This window comes from Hipposideros armiger, unplaced genomic scaffold (assembly GCF_001890085.2).
Source record: "Hipposideros armiger isolate ML-2016 unplaced genomic scaffold, ASM189008v1 scaffold_189, whole genome shotgun sequence".
In the NCBI taxonomy this organism is placed as follows: Eukaryota; Metazoa; Chordata; class Mammalia; order Chiroptera; family Hipposideridae; genus Hipposideros; species Hipposideros armiger.
In genome coordinates this window covers 874,772-897,026 of record NW_017731539.1, presented here as the reverse complement: position 1 = coordinate 897,026, position 22,255 = coordinate 874,772, and the positions used below count along the sequence as shown (strand labels likewise).

The window sequence follows — 22,255 nt, the reverse complement described above, 5'->3', positions numbered from 1 at the left end:
CTTTTTCTTTTCCCCAGGGTATTGTCCGTTTGAGGCAATTGGAAAACAGAAGAGGAGAGGGAGAGAAAGAGCAGGGGGGAGGAAGGAAGAGGGACCAATCAGAAGGCAAGGGAGTGGCTAGGAAAACAGATGAAGAAAGGGGTGTAGAACCATAGCAAGTCGGTAAGGCCTGGGGACCCCAGCGCAAGGTGATGGAGGACCAGAGAAGAGCCTTGGTCTTGCTGCTGCCATGGAGACAGCATTCTCCATAGAGACTGTTCCTCTCCTCCACTCACTCCGTTAGCCGCTTCCCAGCTCTTCTCCCCAGAGAGACAGGTACCCTCTAGTATGTTGCTCACAAGGTCAGACAGAGTCAGTTCTTTCTCTTCCATTCAGGAACTTGCTCTGTCTACTCTATTCTATCCCCAGGTGGGGACATTAAAGCAAGCTGTTTTAGGTGATGGTGACAGCCTCGGATAAGCGTATATACTGATTGTTTATTTATCAAGGAGTTCTGTTTTGTCTGTTTCCAAAGGAATTTCACAGGCTTACAAGCTTAATATAAAATTCAGCCGTTAGAGGAAAAGCAAAGCAGGAATCACCTAAAAGGAGTGGAAGTTACCTGGCTCCTTCAAGGGTCTGATGTCTGTATGGGGGACTGACTTTGGTTATACATTTGCTGGAAGCTATGAGGAAAATGTTTATTGGACAGTTTTCACTTACCAAGAAGCACAGATTTATCTGCAGAATAATTCTGAAAGTATCTTTAAACAAGAATTGTCTCCGATAGAGTAGACAATATTTTCAAGTCCAGTTTCAGAAAAGACAGAAACACTAATCAAACAGATGGCTTTCAGACTGACTCTCTTGAAATGTAGAGGATATAAGGTTAAGTAGGAAATCCAAGAATATTTTCAGGGTAGAAAAAGAAAATGAACTTTGGGGCAACCGTCATCTGACCCAGGTATCCCAAGACAGTCACGGACAGAAAGGAGAAAAATAATTTCCTGGGTGATGCAGATTTCTGGATGGTGCAAATAATAATAATAGGAATAATAATAACAATGTCTCCATCTTTGCCAGGAGCTCTTCTTCCAATCATTTTTTCATTTCTCAAAGGTTACTGAGGCACATGAGTAGAGCAGAAAAAGTGGGCCCTTGGGAAAAGTGGGCCCTTGGAATCGCAGAACCTGAGCTCAACTCACAACAATGGTACCTATTAGCTCTGTGATCCCCGACGAAGGGATTAATCTCTCTATGCCTCAGTTTCCCTGTCTGGTAATACAATGAACTACTACCTTGTTGTTTCAAGGATCCAAGGGAATCATAAATGAGCAAACAAGTAGCATCATCCCTGGAATTTGGTAGGTGCTCAATAATTGTGAGTTGAATCTTTTTGTAACAAAACACATTTTAAAATGTGATGTCTTCTCAAAAGGAATTTCAAGTGACGCCTATGGCATTCAAAAAGAAAGTCTGGTAGAGTAATTTTCAATGGTTCAAAATATACTTGGTCCTATGAAGTCTCAGTGTCGTAGTCTTTCTTACCAGGGCAAAGGAAAGGGTGGCAGGAAGGTACGGAAAGACCCTCTGCCCCGGCTGCCACCCCTCCTTGGCTCCCTGCCCTGTCTCTGCACTGCCAGGCTCTGGCCCTCGCACAAAGGCTCAGTACATCCAGCTCCAGGGTTGCTTTGTACCTGTTGGGCCTGCCCCCATCCAGGGCCACTTTTTGGCCTTTCTTTCTTCCTTCCTCAAAAGACCCCAAGGGGGGGGTCTCAGGGCCCAGTGGCCGGACTTTCAGGTCACCTCACAGAGGCTGTGTTGTCCAATAGAAAGGCATGTGGAGTCCCGGGGTGACAGAGAGGAAGACATTATCAATCATGAGCTGTGAAAAGCCAGGAGAGAGAAGGGAGAGCCGGGAGGACGTATTCAACGGGAGAATTTTTTTTTTTTTTCCTGTTCCTGTTGTGGTGCTTGAAGGGAGCTTTCTTGGATATCTGCCCAGACACATGCTGAGTTAAAGAAGCAGCAGGATAAATTCTTAAAGAATGAATTGGGAGAGGGGAAGGCGCTGGGGGTGGGGAGGAGTTCTGAAAAGAAACCAAGGAATGATTCCAACCCCCAGACAAAGGAGGCCCCAGCAGACCAACCCAGCCCCAGCCCAGCCCTTCTGGGGCTCAAATATCAGTTTGTTTAGCACATGGTCAGGGGACACCGATGCTCTTTAATAGCTGCTTTGGGCCCAAAAAGGGGCCACAGAAAGAAACTAGAATTTCTTGAGCTTTCTTTTTTCTATCCAGTGCAGGCTGAGGATGCTTTTGGGGGAGCTGCTATCCCTCACTTCAGGGGCCCCGGACATACTTACTGATGAGCTCATGATATAGTCAGGGTGGTGACGTAAGCATGGGGCTCACCAACGGTGATGGCATGTCCTGCTTGGTGACAAATGTCTTTTTCTTTTTAAAGAGAAGAAACTTGTCGAAAGTTCTTCTGGATTCTATGGCAGGAAATCAGGGACTGTCTAATTAACGAACCCCTAATACAATTTCTAAAATGAGAAAAACAAAACAGGACCTTGTGATGATGGCGGGACAGCTGGATTTTCACTACATTGTCCCCCTGGCTGGACTGCAACTGTCCCTAGAAAGGTCAGTAGAGATGCAGTTGTGTTTTGTTTTTGTTTTCGTTTTCGTTTTGTCATCCATTCTCTTTGCTCTGAAATTCCATAATAGGGATTTTGCTGCCTGCGGCTCCCAAACTGATCAGACCAGACATAGGAATAGAATAGCGGGTGAGCATCGAGCAGCCTGAGAGCCCCATGATAGATGAATCATTCATTTCTTTGTTACACCATGTCTATCTCAACTATCCAGCGGGTAGTCATGGAAGGCCCCTGTGGCTCAGCCCTGTGCTAGCACCTGGGGAGATGCAGGTATATGGGGCCTTATCTAGCCAATCAAACCACAGATGGTTTGAAGTAAAGTAGGGAGGCTCCCCCAGAAGCATCTCAGCCTGAACTGGATAGAAAGAAGAAAGCTCAAACCAGCATTTTTAGCAAGACTTAAACCTTTCCCTTGCAGGGTGAGTAATGTCATACCACAAAGAATATCTGCACGATTTACAGAGAACTATACATTACAGTCACGCAGAGCCCATAAGAATGGCACTGCCTTGAGTTAAGCACTGTACACTCTACGCACCGTGTTTGTTAACCTCCTGAGCCTCCAACTGGCTCCCCCATGAGTGTGTGCAGTTCCTCTGCAGTTCAGCAGGCAATGGAGAGAAAAAAGAACAGTGCAAATTCAACAGAGCTGTGTAAATTCAACCCGTGTCACACCTGGAACTTTTTGTCAGTGGCCCCAGATGACGAAGGATGAGATGGTGCTGCCCAAAGCATGAAAGAGTAAGAGACTACGTTTTCAGAACATAAACGAGGTCAAGTAAGAGTGGTCACCTTTCAAAGTGTTCTTCGAAAGAGGTCGTGCACTAAATATTGGCATTGTTCAAAATTTGTTTGAAATATCCCTTTCTTGTCTCCAAGTCACTAGTTTTAAAAAGAAGAGAGACATAGAGATGGTCACAGTGGCTTCCATCTTATGTAGCTGACTGCTTCCACAGGGCCCACAATCTATAGTTGGGAAGTGCCGTTATCCTGAGATGAGGTGGAGCAGGTCACCCATGGTCTTGTCACATGGCAGTGAAGACAGTGGGACTCAACATCTGTGAGCTGCAGCAAGTGCCGACTTGTCAAATCCCAAAATGGTTCTCAAACCATTAGTCCGCATCCATGCAGTGGGTGAAAAACCAGATACCACTGAACTGGGTGTCTCCTTGAATATGGCGATTTCAGGGGCAGCTGAGGAAGTGAGGTGCTTTTGATCCATTCTGATTTGTGTTCCGTCATTTTGAATATTATTTCTTGAGCATTGACTTGTTTTTTCCTATTCTGTGTAATAGAAAGGGTTGGAGAAAGGGGATGGAGGGAAAGAGGAGGGGAGGGAAGGGGAGAGTGAGAGAGAAAGAGAGGGAGCCTCCGCTGACTGGTGCTTGGCGTCTTTACTCCTGCTGTGAATTAAATTGTGTCTCCACAGAATTCATATGTAGAAGCCCTAGCCTCTGATATGACTATATTTGGAGTAAGCAAGTGATTAAAAAGGCGGTCATAAGGATGAAGCCCTGAGCCTGTGGGATTAGTGTCCTTATAAGAGGAGACACGGAGATCTGGCTTGCTCACTCTCCTCCCTGTGAGTTCACGGCGAGTAGGTGGCCACCTGCAAGCCAGGAAAGGAACTTTCACTAGAAACTGAGCCCTACTGGAACCTTGACTGTGGACTTTTGAGCCTTCAGAACTGTGAAAAAATAAATATCTGTTGTTTAGGACACCCAGTGTATCTAGTATCTTATACGGCAGCTGATGCTAAGCAAACCCTTTCTCCAATTACATCTATTAGATAAGTGAACGCTTAATAAGTACTGTAATCGACATTGTGAATCTACAAAAGGGAGAAGAGGGAAGGTGAGTGATAGAATACGTGCAGTATTTCCCAAACCAATTTGACCATGGGACACTTATTTTGACCCAAGGTCAGAAAGGAGCAATGTTATACAGAACAAATTCATATTAGGAAATGATGCTGCAATTTAAAACCTGAATTCTTATGCAAGGCAGTGACCTTACATAGGTACTCTGTTGCCCAACCGTAAAATTTGGGGACTGGCCTAGATTATCTCAAAGGTTCTTTCCAGATTGCAATTTTATGCCTCTCCTATTTTAAAAACCTTGGAAGCATCTCTAAGGGGAGCATTTCTGACTAAGGGAAGATGTGCAGCAACGTTTGGAGCTTCTGCCGTCCCATGGAAGATTTTCCCACCTCCTTTTTGCCTGTGCAAAGGGTGCTTCTACTTATTACCCTGTGCCCTGCAAACTTCTGGGATTGATCAGATGGAAGCTGGGTGGGGCAGCCTCAGAGAACACAGTTACTGGGGATACCACTTGCTTCCTTGGCCAGAATACAATTTGATTCTCATCCTCTGTAAACGGTGAATACAGGAAAACCACACACAAGTTTTAAGACATACTGTTGCACGAAGACTGAAGGTTACTATGTACAATGGAGCGGGAGGGAGGGGAAGAAACCCTATACATTGAGAATTTGAATGGATTCCAAAAGTCTGGATTCACACAACAGTACGTTGTGTTTTCTCCAGTGTGAAGTGCTTCCTTGGTTTCATGACTTCCTTATAGAGGGAGTGGATCATCCCACAGAGCCCTAGGAGGATGAGGACTGTGTATCATTTGGAGAAACTTAAATTCAATTTTCTGCTCAGTGACTTTCCAGAGTGCTTATTCAGTAAAGCCTTGTATAGAGTTGTCTTCTTTTTTGTTTGTATTCCCAACCCTCCTTTAAACAAAAAAAAAGAAGAAGAAGAAGCCCAGGTGCACGTTTTGTGAATCCAGCAGAGGCCTGTAGGTGAACATTTCCAATAATGAGCTGTTCTTATCTTGGCCTCAACCAATACAGAATAGCATGGAGTGGAGAGCGAGCTCCCTTTCAGTTGTTCTCATGGATCTTCTTAGCGGTAGTCTCTCCCCCAGGATTCCCAGGGTTTTTCTGCCCCCCTCGTATATGTAGAAAGACATACCGTATTTCCCCATGTATAAGATGCACCCTTTTTTGAAAACTTTGGGGTCTAAAAACTGGGTGCGTCTTATACAGTGGTTGCATTTCCCGCATGTGATGAGGAGTTGTATCAATTGCCTGATGAATAAAACTTGAGTTCAATAACTTTATGTAATACATCTTTTTCAAATTTCGGGCCCCCAAATTAAGGTGCATCTTATACATGGGAACGTCGTATACATGAGGAAATACGGTATGTCATCAAGGGATACCTGCTAGTTCAGGATGTTTCAGAATCTCCTGTGCAAAGGCCTGTCTTCTTCCATGAAGTTTAGTCCTAACTCTTACAAACTCCTCTGATCTTTGCTTCCATTGGGGTGCCATTATGCCTCTGACTTATCTTGCCTGTTTCTGACATTTACATTATGGCTAGGTTATTCATGATTGTCACATAGAAGACTGGGGTGGGATGTTGGAATCAGGCAGAACTGAGCCTGCTTTCTGACTCTCAGTTCTTGTTAGCTGTGTGAATTTGGGCATGCAGTTAAGAACCACAAGGCTCAGAATCCTCCTTTATAACTGAAAAATAACTATACCTACCTCATCAGGTTTCAGAGAAGATTAAGAAATGGGTTTTTAAAGAAACTCATGTGCACCACACTCGGCGCTAACTACGTAAGCATTCCATAAATGGAGACTGTTGCTATCATTGCTTTGGATTACAGGAGGCCTATAGATTTTCTAAATGAAAACTACTAATATTGAGGTGATTGTGACACTGACTGCAGCTGATTTGAGACTCACAGCCCCGTTGTCCCATTCACGCACTCCCTGTGCTTTCTGCCTCGGGGTGTCTGTTGTTGCTGAGTTGCCTTTATCTCAGTGTGCTTCCTGTCTTGCTGTCAGGGACCTTGGCTCATACTGCTTTGTATTCCCTGGTAGAGTGATAAGCACAAAATTAGTATTCAGTAAACATTTGTGGATTACTAAATAGATTGTGAAAATGCCAAGAGTGGGAAGCCAGGTGCTTCCCTTGGCCCTGGAGAACGTGAGGTCTTTGGGGTACAGTGTGAAAGAGGGAGCGCCCCTTTATGGTCCAGGGGGTTCCTTGCTGGCCCGACCTGTCAGGTGAGGCTAGACTCCGTATATAGATTTGGAGGAAAGTCATGGAGAAGGGCCTTGGCTGTCAGCACATGTGAAACCCAAGCCATTCTTGCTCAGATAGAACATCAGTGAGCATAACAATCACGGGGAGAATTTGGAATATGCAGATTCCCAGGCCAAGTATGGGGCTCCCCAAGCGGTGCCGATGGGGTCTGGAAACCCGCACAGTCAGTAATTGCTCAGGGAATCCCAGTGCCCCTAGTGTTCTGACCACTCTCTGAGAAACACTCGGCCCTCAGGGGGGCCCTCCAGCCCCTTCTCTGGGAAGGCTGAGCTTCCTGAGAATCCCAGGATGCAAATTAGTCGTGACAGAACTAGATACCAGTAGTTCCCCTCTCCTAAAGCATCAGGATATTTGCTGGGTACAGCCTATGTCCCCCATTGCGGTGCCTCCGGGGTCCCCCTGCACAGCCTCACTCTCCTCGCCCTGCCCCCCTGAGGAAAGGCTGCTGTGCCCTCCGTGTTCTGATTGATTACAGGGCCCTGGCAGGACAGCCCCTGGCTTGGCTTCCCGCTCCCTGGGCCCTGCTGGTCCCTGAATGAGAAACAGCTGTCTGCCCCTCCCCCTCCCCCACTCTGTTTAGGCTGGTTACACAAAATCCATGCTGTTCTGCAAGCCAGGTCCCTGCGCTCCCAGTTCGCCAGCCTCTGAAGCATGTCGTATTTGGTTCTTAGCCACATTGGACAAACAGCTGCAGTAGGCTAGGGCTGCCCCTTAGAGCACAGTCTTGTTTCCAACCCATCAGTGCTGGATTCAAGACCTGACTGTGCGTTGTTGGGGGCACTTCATATGAATGAGAGGTGTCTGCTCAGATCAGGGGCCCAGAATACTGGGCAGTATGTCTAACAGTGCACAGGCCAGGCATGGTGCAGTCCGAGGGTCTAGGCCAGTCCTTAGGCACCGCCGTCACCTCGGAGCTCTTTACACATACAAAATCTCGGGCCACACCTCGGAACATGGGGCCCAGCTCTCCAGATGTTTCTAATACATACTTCAGTTTGCGTTTCTTTGCCTCTGGAGTATTTGAAGTTAAGCCACAATTGAGTTTAGGCTGGAAACATCTTTCTAGAGGAGGGGAAACTGCAGAGGGCCTGGCGGAGGTTGGATTTCCTCCAGCGTTCTGAGGAATGGAAGTGTGGCAGTTTGCTGGGGCCCGGGGGGCTGGGAGAATGAGGGTGTTAGACAGAGTCTGGAAAACTGGGACAAGCGGGTGTGGATACCAGAGCCCGTTTGCACTATTGCCTTCCTGGGTCATGTGGACCTTGGAACTGGATGAGAAGTGACAGGAAAATAGGGCTGAGCAGTCAGGCCCAGGGGACAGTGGTGAAGTCAGATGGTGGCTCCTGAGAGGGGAGGGAGAGAGGTGCATGCCTGTTCACAAGGCAGACTTGCAAAGATGGTTATTCGTGTTCAATTTGGAGAACACAGTCTACCAATGCTACACGTCTTGGCTCAAAAACCATCACTGTTTACTCCAAAGCTCCCCTGGCTTATAGCTTGTACTCCATATGATAGCTCTTTTAGTTAGAAAGGAAAGAAGATAAAGGATCTTTCAAATTACAAGATTTGCCTCTGATTCTGCCTCTAGGAGAGTGAGTGAGTTTTTTGTTTAACAAATACCTGGTTTGGGGTAGGAAAGGTGAGGCCTCCAAGGCTTGGCTTGAAAGGAAACTAATTGTTCTGCCTTAAAAAAATATGAATGAAAATTTCAATGTCATTGAGAGCACAGTAGAAAGCACAGTAGGGCTGTGGAAGGGGGAGAGCTTGAATCATATCAGAATAGAAATAAAAAATAAGAATACAGGATTGGATTCCATTAATTTAAAGAAACTTGGGGACAGGCATCAGATGTCTCATTTAACATAAGGTAATGGGTGTAAATGCATTTTATATAGAGCTCCAAGGATGGTTCAGCTGAAGCGTGGGTACCTTCTGTTTTAAGATATATACACATACATACAGAGGGTGCCAAAAAATGTGTACATATTTTAAGAAAGGAAAAAAGCTATTAAAATTGTAATACTCAATATATACGGATAACAAAAGATGAATACAAGTCACATTTGACTTCTGCAATTACAAGAGGTGCTCAGAGTGGTTCCCATCAGCGTCCAGACACTTCTGATTACGCAAACTACTGCTTGAGCAACGTTGACCAAAGTGTGCACTTGTGTACATTTTTGGGGCACCCCCAGTGTGTGTGTGTGTATTTCCAGAGGGCTGGGGCCTCATTTCCTGGCTTTATTCTTCCAAGAACATGATCCTTAGCCTTGCCTGAGAAAGCTCTAGTAAGATACTTGTTGATGGGTATGGCAATACAGAATGTACTTCAAGAAGTGGCACACGAAAATATGCGGCTGATTGCTAAGTAAATACGAACTAGACTGAGAGCGTAGGTTATAAAATGGTAAATGCCAACTCAGAGCTGTGAGCCCAAAGGAGGGCTTGCTCCGTGCTTCCCAGAATGTAGGTGGGGTGTATGGGGATGGGTAGAGAGCGTCTGGTTCCAGAGATGATTGGTGGCCCCTGGGAATTATGAAGCGGCACAGAGGTGGGGAGGAAGAGGCCAGTCAATTCCTCAACAAATGTCCTCAGTCAACAGGGACCAGCCAATGTATTAATTAATCGATCAAATAATCACTGTACTCATCAAAAGCCAGGTGTTGTGGCAGGGATAAGAGATGATTTAAGACAGACGTAGTTGCCCTCAAGGAGTTGTGTAGGAAGTGACCAACAGTGGGAATACATAAACTAGAATACAGGGATACCCTGCTCAGCAGAGGCCCACCTGGGATGTAGTGGAGACCTAAAGGGAGTTGAGCTGACTCAACAGGAAAGGCAGAGGAGCAGGGCCAGTTCTCTGGGAGGTGTCCAGTCTTTGGCATTTGGGAAGAGAATCCATTTTCCAGGCAGGTGACGGGGAAAAAGGTATGGCTGGCTTATGAAGTATGAGGTGAGAGGGACAAGACACCAAGCTAGGGGTGGCTGATAAGAGGGTCGATAGCAGATCATAAGGGCTTCCCTGGAGCTTCTAGGAAGCTTGGATTTCACACAGCAGCTGGAGGGAGCGACTGAAGAGTGTTATTGAGGAAGAGGGAAAGAAAGTTGTGTTTTAGGAAAGTCACAGTGTTGGGAGGAACACTGGAGGGTCAGGTCACAGGCAGAGAAGTGGCCACTCAATGCTCAGGACAGCTGTCCCTGGAGCTCCCGCCAGTCCAAAGGAGGGCCTCCGACCGTCCTTGCATTTGGCTGGAGTTCTTTGATGAAGTGCATTCTGTGAATGCCATCACACTGGGTCAGCCCTCAGTTGTGAAGGAGGCAGCATTATGCTGAGAGCTGCCCCCGCTCCCATCCTTCTTTGCTCCCTGTCTTCCCCATTGACTGCCTGTGCTGGCCCTAGAGTCTTCCCTCAGGAGAGCAAAGTCCATCTGATTAAGGTCACCAGATTTAGCAAATAAAAAAATACAGAACTCCCCCAACTATTTTTTTTTCTTGTATAAGTATACATGGGACATCCTTACACTATAAAAATATCTGTTGTGTATCCGAAATTCAGATTTAACTGGTTGTCCTATCTTTTATCTGGCAACCGTATATCTGATCCATCAAGTAACCTCCTTTTAGAGTCTTATCTACCTGCCCAAGGCCCCTTTTCCCTGTGAAGGGGCTGAGGCCTCGAAAGGTCAATTGGTTTATTTGCCAAGTTCACACAGTCAAGCTGGAGCAAAGCTGTGATTTCCACACCAGCTCCTGTCTGCCTGAAAACCTGTTCTCCACACCTTAGAATGAATTAGTTAAAAGTGTCAGCCTTCCCAGAGGTATTTGCATTTTAAAACAAGGCCTGAGGGCAAAAAAAAACCGCCAAGAGTGTGTGAGTCTGGAAGAATGTAGATTCTGGTCGTGCAGTGGATGTGTGGGGAGGCCTGCTGATCCTGGAGCCCCTTGGAATTCAGTGAGGCTGCACACACCTGTTCTGGTAGCCAGCGGAGCCCATGTGGCCTTCTGATGTCCCAAATAATCACGTGAAGTATGTGGCCAGGGACAACAATTCCTTCCCTTGTAACAATACCCTGCATGTTTCAGAGCACATTCACTGACATCTTGCTTAATCTTTACAAGTATTTTTAAGATTGTAAATGATATTTATGCGCTTCACATGTTTTCAATTTGGTTACTGCCATCAAACCAACCAGAAAAGTTTCCACCAATAACTGAGTTATAGATCAGCTTTTTATAAACACACTGTAGTCACATTTGCATTCTTTTCTTTTCTGCCCATCACCTTCCTTTCATTTTTTTAGAAGGTCAGAGCTTATCATCTGTTGGGTCCTGTCTAGCAAACATCTGCCTCAGCATTTCTGCTGTCCAAGAAAGCATGTTGGATTGTCCCATCCAGAGAATGGCAGAGTTGGAAGTGCCCTTAGGCCCAGACAGGTCATGGTAATGCTGCTGGAGCTCATAGTTAGTGTGGGGCCCATGGGCATTTTCACCCCACGCCACGTCACCCCATCCCACCCCACTCTTTCCTTAGGATTCTTAGTCCCTCTTCTTCCTGCTTTAGAACAATGCTGTGAAGACTCTTGACAACCATGGCTTGCCCACTCTTTGCTTGTCATCGTTGTTTGTTGCTTCTCAATATTTGTCTCGGAAATTCAAAGCTAAGATGGATTTGTAATTGTCTGTTTGACAGATGAGAAAAAAGGAAGACCAGGTTTATGAACTTGACGAGGTCCAGGGCAGTACCCAGCAGGCCCCACTGTCCTTGGTTCTTCCAGCCTCTGCCCAGTTTGGATTTCACGGAGATCTCCACAGCAGCTTCTCTTCTCACACCCAGCCAGTGAGGACCAGGAATTCTTGTTATAATTCTGTTTGCGCCACTGCAATTATCAGGCCCTGTCACTTACATCCCTATTTTTCTGAGACTCTATGTAGCCATGATTTTCTCACCATCCACTTCCATTCCTTCTTTAAGAATCTTTCCATGTTAATTTTTCAGTTGTTTGTACTCTCCAGCCTGAACAAAGGATTGCCAGAGGGCAGGCTAGGCTCTACTCCACAGGCTAAGAATCTTGTTTGATGTCTTGGAAACCAGCAGTGCTGGCAGGTCACCAGGCAAGTGCCCTGGATAGAGGTCCCTTTTCAAGTTTTTGATATGTGCTCCTTCCTTCAACTATGGCTGACTATACAAGGAATGTAGAAGGTGTGATCTGAGTACAGAGCACAAGGGCTTCATTCTGACTGGAAGAGTGCCAACCAGGCTTCTTGGAAGAGGGGTCTTTTCTCTCTGCATGGAAACTCAAATATCTGCTGGTAAATAATCAGAATTGTGATCCATAGCAGGTCTTTTTCATCTTGAATAATGTATTAATATGGAGTACCTTTTATTCAGTATAGCATACCTTTTATTTGTTAACTAATACGGGATTATTGTATGTTCTAGTCCTGCAGAAATGAAGTGGTGTGCCTTGTTTATATAGTCATAAGTGTCTTCCTTGCCTCTGAGCGTGGCGAGGCCTGGCCTCAGCACACTGGCCAATATGGATGTTTCGCCCTAGTCTAGGGGGCGATGCTGTCCCTTGGCTGCAGACTGGCATGGGAGGGAAGGGTGAATTCACAGGATCAGCATGGCAGCTGCACAGCTTTCCTGACTCAGGTCTTTCAGAGGCATTTCATTATTTCGTGGAAAGTGTTGTAAGTCCTGTATCTCCTCACCCATCCATATCAATTCCAAGACATAGATGCATGCTAAATGATGTTTTGATTATCTGTCATTTCAGATTATCTGCCCTAGAGTCATCGGAATATACAAAGACATATGCAAACACACTTTTTTCTCTAGGCATGCCTAGTATCTACTCAGATGAATTACCCACCATTCCCTGTTACGGGTCGTGTGCACCACATTTCCATAAGTCTCATCCCTGCTTTGGCTTGTTTTCTCTTGCTGGCCCATGCCTCGCCAGCCCTCCCTCCTCCTTCTGGATATAATGAAGATGCTTCCCGTCTCCGGGCTCCTCCAGGCCCCCTCTGTCAGAAGCACCCCGTGCCTGGCTCTGCCCTTTGGCTTCCTCAATCATCCATAAAACATATTTTGTGAGCCACGTTTAACCCCAGCTGCATTCAGTTTAGCATTTTATTATCTATTCCATATTGTCCATCACGTATTTCAGCGTACAAGCGTCTCTCCCTGCTCATCTACTCCTTTTGTAGACCGGCATTTTGTGCCACGCAGACAATGTGCGGTGTCTTCCCATTGACGTGAGTGGTATGCTTCCGTGTAGAGTGAAACAGTAGAAGCTTCTACTGTTGGGTTGTCGGAAAAGTCATGACATAGTTTTTCTATGTTTTTTGTTACAAAAATGCGTCATGACTTTTCCGACAACCCAATATTTCTTTTCTCTGTTACGTTAGCTCAGCTCTTGCCTTTATCCATAACAAAATGGGAAGGAGTCTGGACACCATGAAACAACTTTTTAAATAGGTATTGGGGACATCTGGAACCCCTGCTGCAGTTGTGCTGGGTCATCTCGCTGAAGCTAGGTGGCCCTTGGGGTATGAGGGAGATCCCTGCTTAGCACAGTTGTGTTCTCTTCACAGCATCCCTAGTCAAGTGATTTATGCCAAGGCCTTACTATTGCTGCTTAGATAAGGGCGCCCTAGCAGTGCTTCCTCCCTTCTCCCAGGCCAATGGGGTGTAAGATAGGCTGGATGGGAACTGTCTTCCCAGCCCCTTCCTGAATGCAAATGAGTAAATCAACCCGGTTAATGACTCATGCTCTCAATCTCATTGTTCGGTCCTTTGGAAAACACACCCGGGCAGACCCACACATACAGGGGCTCCACCTTAATAACAGAATGCCTGGCGCTGACAGCTGTTGTGGCATGCAGGAGCCACGCACAGACAGATGTGACGAAGATGAACTGATCCCATTTTTAAGAGAATGAAATAAGCTCTTTAAAACTAATAAGCAGGCTCTCTCTCAGGCTGATACACACTCAAATGTCGGTTTGAAGGATGAGACCTTGATGCGACTTTTCAGCAATGAACGATTTTCTTAATATCTTAAAAAAAGCCCAGCCTTCTCGTTGCTTCTTTCCAAAGAATTAAGTATTACAGAAGAGACAGATGAGAGACCTGGGCAGGACTGCTCCTGGGGAGCCTGAAAGCCTCATCCGGCAGCATCTTAAACCGTTTAGGCACGTGAATGAACCACAGCAATTGTGTTCCCTGATGTGGGAATCCAGGGTGAGGAGGCCACCAGGGAGGTAGCAGGCATCAGCTTAAACAGAAAGTCTAATCCCTTCTACTTGTCTCACCCCCTGGGGATGGGCAGGCGGATGTGCAGATACAGAAGGAAGGAGATTGATTCAAGATGCCAGGCAAAACCTGGTGCTGCTGCTGTGTTTTTCAGCTCAAACTGTCTTTTTGAGCATCTACCTGACTCACAGCTACTGTTACAGGTGATGTGATACAGAGAACCGTGGGAGGTGGCCAAGCTCTTATGGATCTTCCGTTCCCTCGGGAGCCCAAGGCTGTGCAAAATGAATTGCCAGCACCGAGATAACACCAAGACTGAGGCAAATGTGCAGTATTATGGGAGGGAGACACCATCTAAGACTGTAACAAGGGTTGAGGACCAAAGTGGTGCATTCTGGGTAAGTGGAGATCTGAGATAAAAGGTAGATGTGATAAGCGTTTCTTCCCAGTGTGGTTTCTAAGGGTACCTGTGTATATAGTAAGCAGGCTGTAAACACTAACTGAATGAATAGAGGGATGAATGAAAGGGCCACAGACTTGACATTTGCTAGGTATCCAGGAATGACAGAGGATTGTGTTTAAGCCTCCTTGGGAACAGCAAGTGGAGAACAATCATAATAACGCATGACTTTTTTTTTTCTTTAACTCTTTTTTTCTCTGCTCGTTAATGATCTGAACGAGGAAGATGGGAGGAAGAGGGCTCCACCACAGATTCCAGAGAACAAGGGGCACAGCATGTGACATTTGATAGCAGTGGGATCAGGAGGCTAGGAGAAGATCTCTCTGGCCATTTGGGGCAAATTGTCTTCTTGATCCAGATGGCTCCTCACTTGATTATATTGTATTTGTGTATTTAGTGTTTATTTTTCCTCAGAGAAAGACCTACCTGTGCTTGTAGTGGAATTCTCTCCATGGGATTCCACAGTTGAGGGATATGACACTCTGACACATCTACACTCCTGTCTAGAAGGCTCTTTACCTCTATTGTCTCGTAGGCCAATATGACAGATACATAATTTCCACCTTACAGATGCAAACCCTGAGTCAGAGACATGAACTGACCTGTCTAGGTTTTCACAGCCAATGGCTCACATTCCAGTGCGTTACTACTGTCCAGCACCACGACCACCCTTACTAGGTCAGCAGTGACATGGTGCTTCCTTACGAGACATCCATGCTTGATAATGCTCCTCTTTTGCAAAAGAACTTTGCCAAAGCAAGCATGGCTCATTTTTAACTCTTCATGCAGTGGGTTAAAGGAAGTGATCGGTGCCAACTCTCCTCAGATTTGGGCTGTCCTCCTATCCCCTAGGACTCGTCCATATTGTAATGACATTTACATCTTAAAATACACCTCTTTGTTTTGGGCCAGGTTTCACCAGCTGGAATAATGGGATTGCCTTTGGCTCTCCTGGATAGTGTCCAGGCATCTGGAGTAATGAGGAGGAGGTGGGAATGAAGAAATAGCCCAGCCCCCAAACGTGCCAAGGGTTTTGTAAAATTGTAAAAAGCATTTTAGAACATCAAATGCATCTAGTTCAGTGATACTCAACCCTGGCAGTATTTATGGAATCACCTGGAGAGTTTTATAAAACGCCAGCCCTGGGCCTCCTCGTTGACTCGGCGCCAATTGGTCTGGTGTATGTCCTGAGCATCAGATGCTTTTAAGTAGCGCACAAGTGAATCTAATGTGTAGACAGGGTTTAGAACCTCTGATTTAGTCCACCCTTTACATAAAAATAAGGAAACTAATATCTAGAGAGTTTAAGTTTATTGCCCCGTGTTAGCTATCTATTGCTGTACAATAATTACCCCAAAACACAGTAGCTTAAAATAAACATTTATGGTCTCTCAGACTTTCTATAAGTTAGGACTCTAGGAGCAGCCTAGCTGCATTGTTTTGGCTCATAGTCTCATGAGCTTGCAGTCAAGAAAGACGTCAGCTGTGGCTGTAGTCATCGGATGGCTTGACGGGGCTGTTGGCTCCTCTTCCAACGTGGTTCATTTTCACGCCTGGCAAGTTATCACTGACTCTTGGCAAGAGACCTCAATTTTTCACCATGTGGACCACTCCATGGGGCTGCTTGAGTGTCCTCACAACATGGCAGCTGGCTTTTCTTAGAGTCAGTGATCCAAGGAGGACACCATACTACCTTTTATGACTTAGCCTTAGAAATCACACATCTCACTTCTGCAACAATCTGTTCATTAGATGTGAGTCACTAAAGCCAGCCCACACTGAAGGGGAGTAGGAGTAATATCCATCTTTTGAAAGATAGAGTATCAAAAAATTTGTGGACCAATTGTAAGAGCAACCATGGCCAAATTCATGCAACTACATTTAGTGCCAGAGCTACAAGTCTCTCAACTGCTAGTTCAGTGCCCATATCAACTCGTCTCATAATTAATAGATTGATTCTAAATAAGGAAATCTCCATAAAATATTTAAGATTCCATCAATTACCTCCTTCATATGAGCAGGCCTGTTCTTTAAAACATCAGTATCCAGAGATCAGGCGTGTGAGTATCCCACCCCTCGTGTGATTCACTCCGACTTGCCACCTCTTTTCACCCATTAGAGTCCTCTGAAGGATCGGATTACCTTGCCAGTGGAAATATATGAGCTCCCTGTGTGATATACCATACTGCAACAGCACATCATATAATTTTCCCCAAAGGCTTGTTGCAGCCTATGTCGACTCATTTGTATTTATGACAGTTCGGGCGTGATTTAGTGCGACCTCACTTTGATAAAAGCCATTTAAAGCTCATAAATATGGGTGATATGCTGCCTCCCTGGCTGGGGTTTTTGAGGAGAGCCTGAGAATTGCATTGCCATTCAACTTCCATTGTTCAAGAAGAGGAAAGAAAACGGCAAGGAAGTAGGAAGGAGGAAAGAGGCAGGGTGAGCGGGACACAGAAGGACAGAGGGAGAGATGACGAACTGTACAGGGTGCCACTGGGACTGTGGGACTTGGGCTCCTTGTACCTGTGGTGCACTCATGGCTGGTCTTCCTGGGAGGGCTGGGATATGTGAAGGGCACCAGCTCAGAGGGAGGGCCTGATGAAGCACACAAGAGTGACTAGGTCACCAGACTTTATGAGCCATTTACTTCCTCTTTTAAAAGCATTGTTAAATCACAACCAAATTACAGTAAATTGTCGATTTTTATTGGAACAGGAAAGCCCTCTAGCTTCACTCCTCACAACACTGCTCTCTGGGGACAGCTTTCCCATAGGTGGAGCAGGTGACTGCCCTGCTCATGGGCTCTCAAGGGCACCAGCCTGGGGCCTCTCCAAACACTATCTCACAAGGACCCTCATGGTATCTGAAATTCCATCATTTAAGAGCCAACTTTTTAGGTTGGGAGGCCTGCACAGGCTACAAATTCCCTAAAGGAAACTGTCTTCCAGTTACCAATAAACACATGGATTGTGGGGTGAGGCCCCCAGTTGTGTGGGTGCCTCCCAGGTGGCAGAGATGGGAGGGGAAAGGGGAGGAAGCTGAGGCCATGAAATGAACATTTCTCCAATTCTGTGAGTGGGCTTTGGTCTGACTGCCCTGCCTGTGTGTTGCCCTCATTTCCCATCTGAATCGGGAGCCAAGACAGGGTAGACCCCTGATCTCACATGTGGATTCCCATTGGCAATTTGGTCAAACCCACTTGAAGATGCTGCAGTCATCAGCCATGACCCTTGAGTTGGTGGGGACCCAGGAGACCTCTTAGGGCAGCCCCTTCATTCTACGCGTGAGGAAACCAGCAGCGTCTGACAACTGGTCAGCCAGAGAACTGAACGGCAGCCAGGTGGGTACTCAGCCCAGAGCTCTTTCCACACCCATGGAAGACCCTGGCGAGCTCGGCCTCCTTATCTGGTTTACTTGTGTTCAGAAGTGGTGTCTGCGTATCAGGAATTTGGGAAGCAGAGTGGTGGGAGGGCAGCACGCTAGGTAGTCACATGACCTGATAAACGGGAGGGGCTTCTGACAACATATCCTCCAGAGGCCTCATGCTGGGAGCCTGGGGCCAAATTCATCCCACAGGCATCTCCTTTTGACCCACTCAGTGTTTTACAAAACTTTGCCAACATTTGAAAGTAAGGAGATTTTTCACATGCACAAACACATCCACGCTCACCACACCTGTGTTCGATTTTGGCTTCTGGAAGCAATTGGCTGGAGTGGAGTGGGGCTGGCTTTGGTCCTTCAGGTCACCATACCTTTCTAGGTAACTCGCTGCACGTACATTGTTTGTTGAATTTGCAGCCTCTCTCGTTCTTCAGATGGGGCCACTGTGTCTCCTAGAGGTGAGGTGGCCCATCCAAGGAGGCACAAGTGAGATTAGTGGCAGAGAAGGGGCCAGAGCCACGTTCTCCTGATACCCGTGTTTCAAGGTCCTGCTGGAACACGCTGCCACTCAGGCCAGCCACGGTCCTCAGTGCCACGCACTTCTCAGCCATGTGCCTCTCCTAGGTGGTTCTCCGCAGGTCACATATCTCTCCAGCCAGAGGGCAAGCCCTTTAAGCACAGGCACATGGAGGCAGTAGGTAGGGCAGCTTCACAGGAACAGGGAGGATTCAGCGCTTATCCGTCACGATGCCTCACATGAGACTGGGTGCACAGTAGGACTTAGGAAATGAGCGCTGCTTTGAACTTGGAAAGACTCAATGCATCCTCACTGACTATTATCCATAAACCCAAGAACAATTAATCTTCTCAAGCACCTTTATCAGTGTCCCCATAGCATACAGAGAAAAGATGTTTTCTACAAATGAAGTCTCCATTTTGGCCCTGCTGACCTCTTAAGTCCACTAACTCTTTTTGTCTTTGATCCCGATTCTTCTTTATTCTTTTTCTAAAGGTTCACTTTTCATTCATATATTTTCTTTTTCTTTTTTGTGTGTATGTGTGTCGCGGTGGGGGGGGGAGTCTATTCTTTGACTTACACTTACTTGCAATAAGGGAATTTATTTTTTCACTCAGATAAATTAGTTGTTAATGAAAGCTTTTTGATGTGCAAAACGAGGGTGTATTTGATATCAGCAGCTGTATGCTGCTTAATTTATAGTTTAAGTTCTATCAGGAATATCAGCCAGCCCCCCAACCCCCTAATATAGCCTCTCCCTCTCTTTGCTGGGATTGTCCTCCATTCTCTCCTCTCTCACCGCCCCTCTCTCTCCCTTTCTCTTACACACACACACACACACACACACACACACACACACAATTAAGTCACTGCTGCATTGCTCTGGCTTCAATTAGGGAGAGATACTTTCTGAGTCTTCCTTTCTTATTCGATGGTCTGTGTGTCCAGAGGCTGTGTGTGGATATGTGTGGAAACTGAGTCTATATGGGAGGGGATAAGTCAGCAGTTCTCAACCTGTGGGTCACGACCCCTTTGGGGGTCGAACGACCCTTTCACAGGGGTCGCCTAAGACCATCAAAAAACAAAAAGATATTTACATTACGATTCATAACAGTAGCAAAATTACAGTTATAGAGTAGCAACGAAAATAAGTTTATGGTTGGGGGTCACCACAACATGAGGAACTATATTAAGGGGTCATGGCATTAGGAAGTTTGAGAACCGCTGGGATAAGTGGAGAGAAGTTTTGCAGCCTGCTCCAGTGTGCACAGTTAATAAAGCCAGGGCTGGGATTTGAAGGGAGCCAGATCTGCTCCAAGGCCCTCCATTCATCATGCTGCAAGGGAGGAGAAAACATGGCCTTTTTCTGGAGGCTCTTAACCATCCAGCTGGAGGGGTAGGTAAAGACTCAGTTGACCAACACAATAAGGCAGCATATACTGAGTGTCTCCTTAAGGAAGCTCAGTAATTGAAGTTTTGGAGTTCAGAAGAGGAGGTTGCTGGAGGGTCTTTATACAAGGTACATGGAAGCTTCTAGAAGGAGACAAGGCAATCAGGGATGGCTATGTGGAGGGTTGAGGTTGTCATGGGGGCTGCTGGACATAGCCTAGGAAAAGTTTGCTTTTCAACAGGATTCACCACATTCATGCCTGGGGCCAGGAAGAGATTGGCTTTGTGAAGAGAAGGATCTTGAAATGAATCAGTGACAGATAAGGTTTGATCATGTGAGGGAGAGGTTTTTCTGAATGGTAAAAAAAAGAATGGCATCTGGCTATTCTCCTTTACCATAGAGCAATTGCGAGAGGGTTCAGTTGTTGTGATTAGAGAAGATACAAAGATTCCATTTCCTTTTAAACTCGAACAGAAAAGGATTGATTGAGTGTGGTTATTGTCCTAGATGGCGTTGCTTTAACTATGTTAGTTTTCCCGCCCACAGCGAAATAGCCTCTTGGACCTTGGTTCTTCAGAGGCCTGGGACATCTCCAGGAGCCTCAGGCAGCCATCCAGGCTCCTTTTACTCTCCTCATTACCCTTGGCCTCTTAAGGGCTGCCTGATTGCACTCATTTGCACACAAGGAACTTTCCTGGGGGCAGGAGGCTTCACACTTCATCTCATTAACATACATGGGCACACGTGAGCTGAATTCCCACTCAAGGCACCATGATGTTCTGCTTGATGTTCTTCAGCAGCCAGTCTCTGGTCTCTGGGTGATTAATTTCCCCATCGGTTTGCATAGCGCACTGAATTTGGAGGAGAAAGACTACAGCTCGGGGTCCCCAAGGCCACAGACCCCCATAGGGATGGCCCATTTCCACACTCTCAGCACTGTAAGAGGCATGGCACGCCCTGCCCCACTGCTGTGGGGACCTTCCCCATGGGCAGCTGGCTCATGGCTCTCCGAGGCTCATCCCAGGCGAGGCCAGCCCCCTAACTGCTGCTTCTCATTTATCTGTATTCACCAGGGAGCCCAGTTGTAATTAATTACTGCCTATGCTCAAGAGGGAAACCTGCTTAGGGGAGAGTAGGGGGGAAAACATGTAGAAATTCAATCAAGATCTTCAGGTTGCAAGGCCTGTTGGCAGCAACGCTTCTTCCCAGGGTCCATGGGAAGAGCATCCAGCTTCGTGCAAAGCTGCATCTGAATTTGGCTTTCCCTGTGTCCCCAGGGCTCAGCAGAGGGGACACCTGGAGGTGCCTGAGCACAGGAGCCTCCACCTAGAAACTCAGGGCTCCTCAGGTTCAGGGTTCACAGACACACATTGCTGCCTGTTGCCCTGGGGGCAGGGGGAGGGGGGCTTAACCTTTAATCTGCTGCAGTCTCTTTTCACATGACCCAGGGAGTGTGTGCACAGTTGTTCTCAAGCCTGGCTTTACTTCCCAATCACCTGCAGGATTTTAAAAAAATTTGGATGCACAATCCTATTGCTTTATTTTTCTTTCTTTCGTTATTTTTTTTAAATTTAATGATCCCATAGCTTCTTTATAAAAAATTGAGATGTAATTCACATCCTATAAAATTCATCCTTTTAAAGTATACAATTCAGTGGGTTTTGGTATATTCCAAAGTTGTGCAATCATCAGCACTATCTAATTCTACAACATTTTCACACCCCAAAAAGAAACCCTATACCCATTAGCAGTCACTCTCCATATCCCCTCTCTTCTCCCCCCACTCCCCACCTCCCATTCCCACCCCCACCTCAGCACTAGGACACCACTAATTCTCAATTTCTATCTCCATGGATTTGCCTATTTTGGATATTTCCTGTAAACAAATCATACAACATGTGTCCAGCACCTCTCTCCTCTTGTTCTGAAGCCTGTGAATTGAAGTAGCTGAGCCTTATGTGTTTTGTAAAAAATGTCTCAGGTGATTAGGCATGACCAGGGTTTTAGCATCCTGGGCAAGTCACGGTGAATTGCCCTGCCCAAGGGTGCCCCCGTTTGCTCTAGCATACAATAAATGCTTAGGAAATGTTTGTTGAGTGACCTAGTCCATATTCTAGAGGAATCTCTCACAGCCTAGTGTGATTGGGATGTCTGCCCGCAACGATATTGATCAGTCCTAAGTTCTCCAATTAGCTTTTTCACCCATACCATATGGAAATCTTAGTAAAAATCCACTCTACTCTCTGCATTCCCCAATCCATAAATTGAATGAGTCTCAGTGACTGTTACCATCTACCTAACTTGTGGAGAACTTTTCCACATGGGGCTGGGGCTGAGAGCTCCTGAAAGGTGCTGTGCTTTCCAGAGAATTTTATAATAACAGGAGTTGTCCTGGTCACTCAAAGGAACTTAACTGAAATGGCCATCCTGGGTTCTCATGAATGCAACAGAAGCAAAGCTAGGCAGATATTAGGAAGA

General features: G+C 46.3%; 1 protein-coding gene across 1 annotated transcript in view; it reads left to right on the top strand.

Moving 5' to 3' along the window:
* SETBP1 (SET binding protein 1) overlaps positions 1 to 22,255 on the top strand; it is a 351,100-nt gene that overhangs the window by 141,080 nt on the left and 187,765 nt on the right.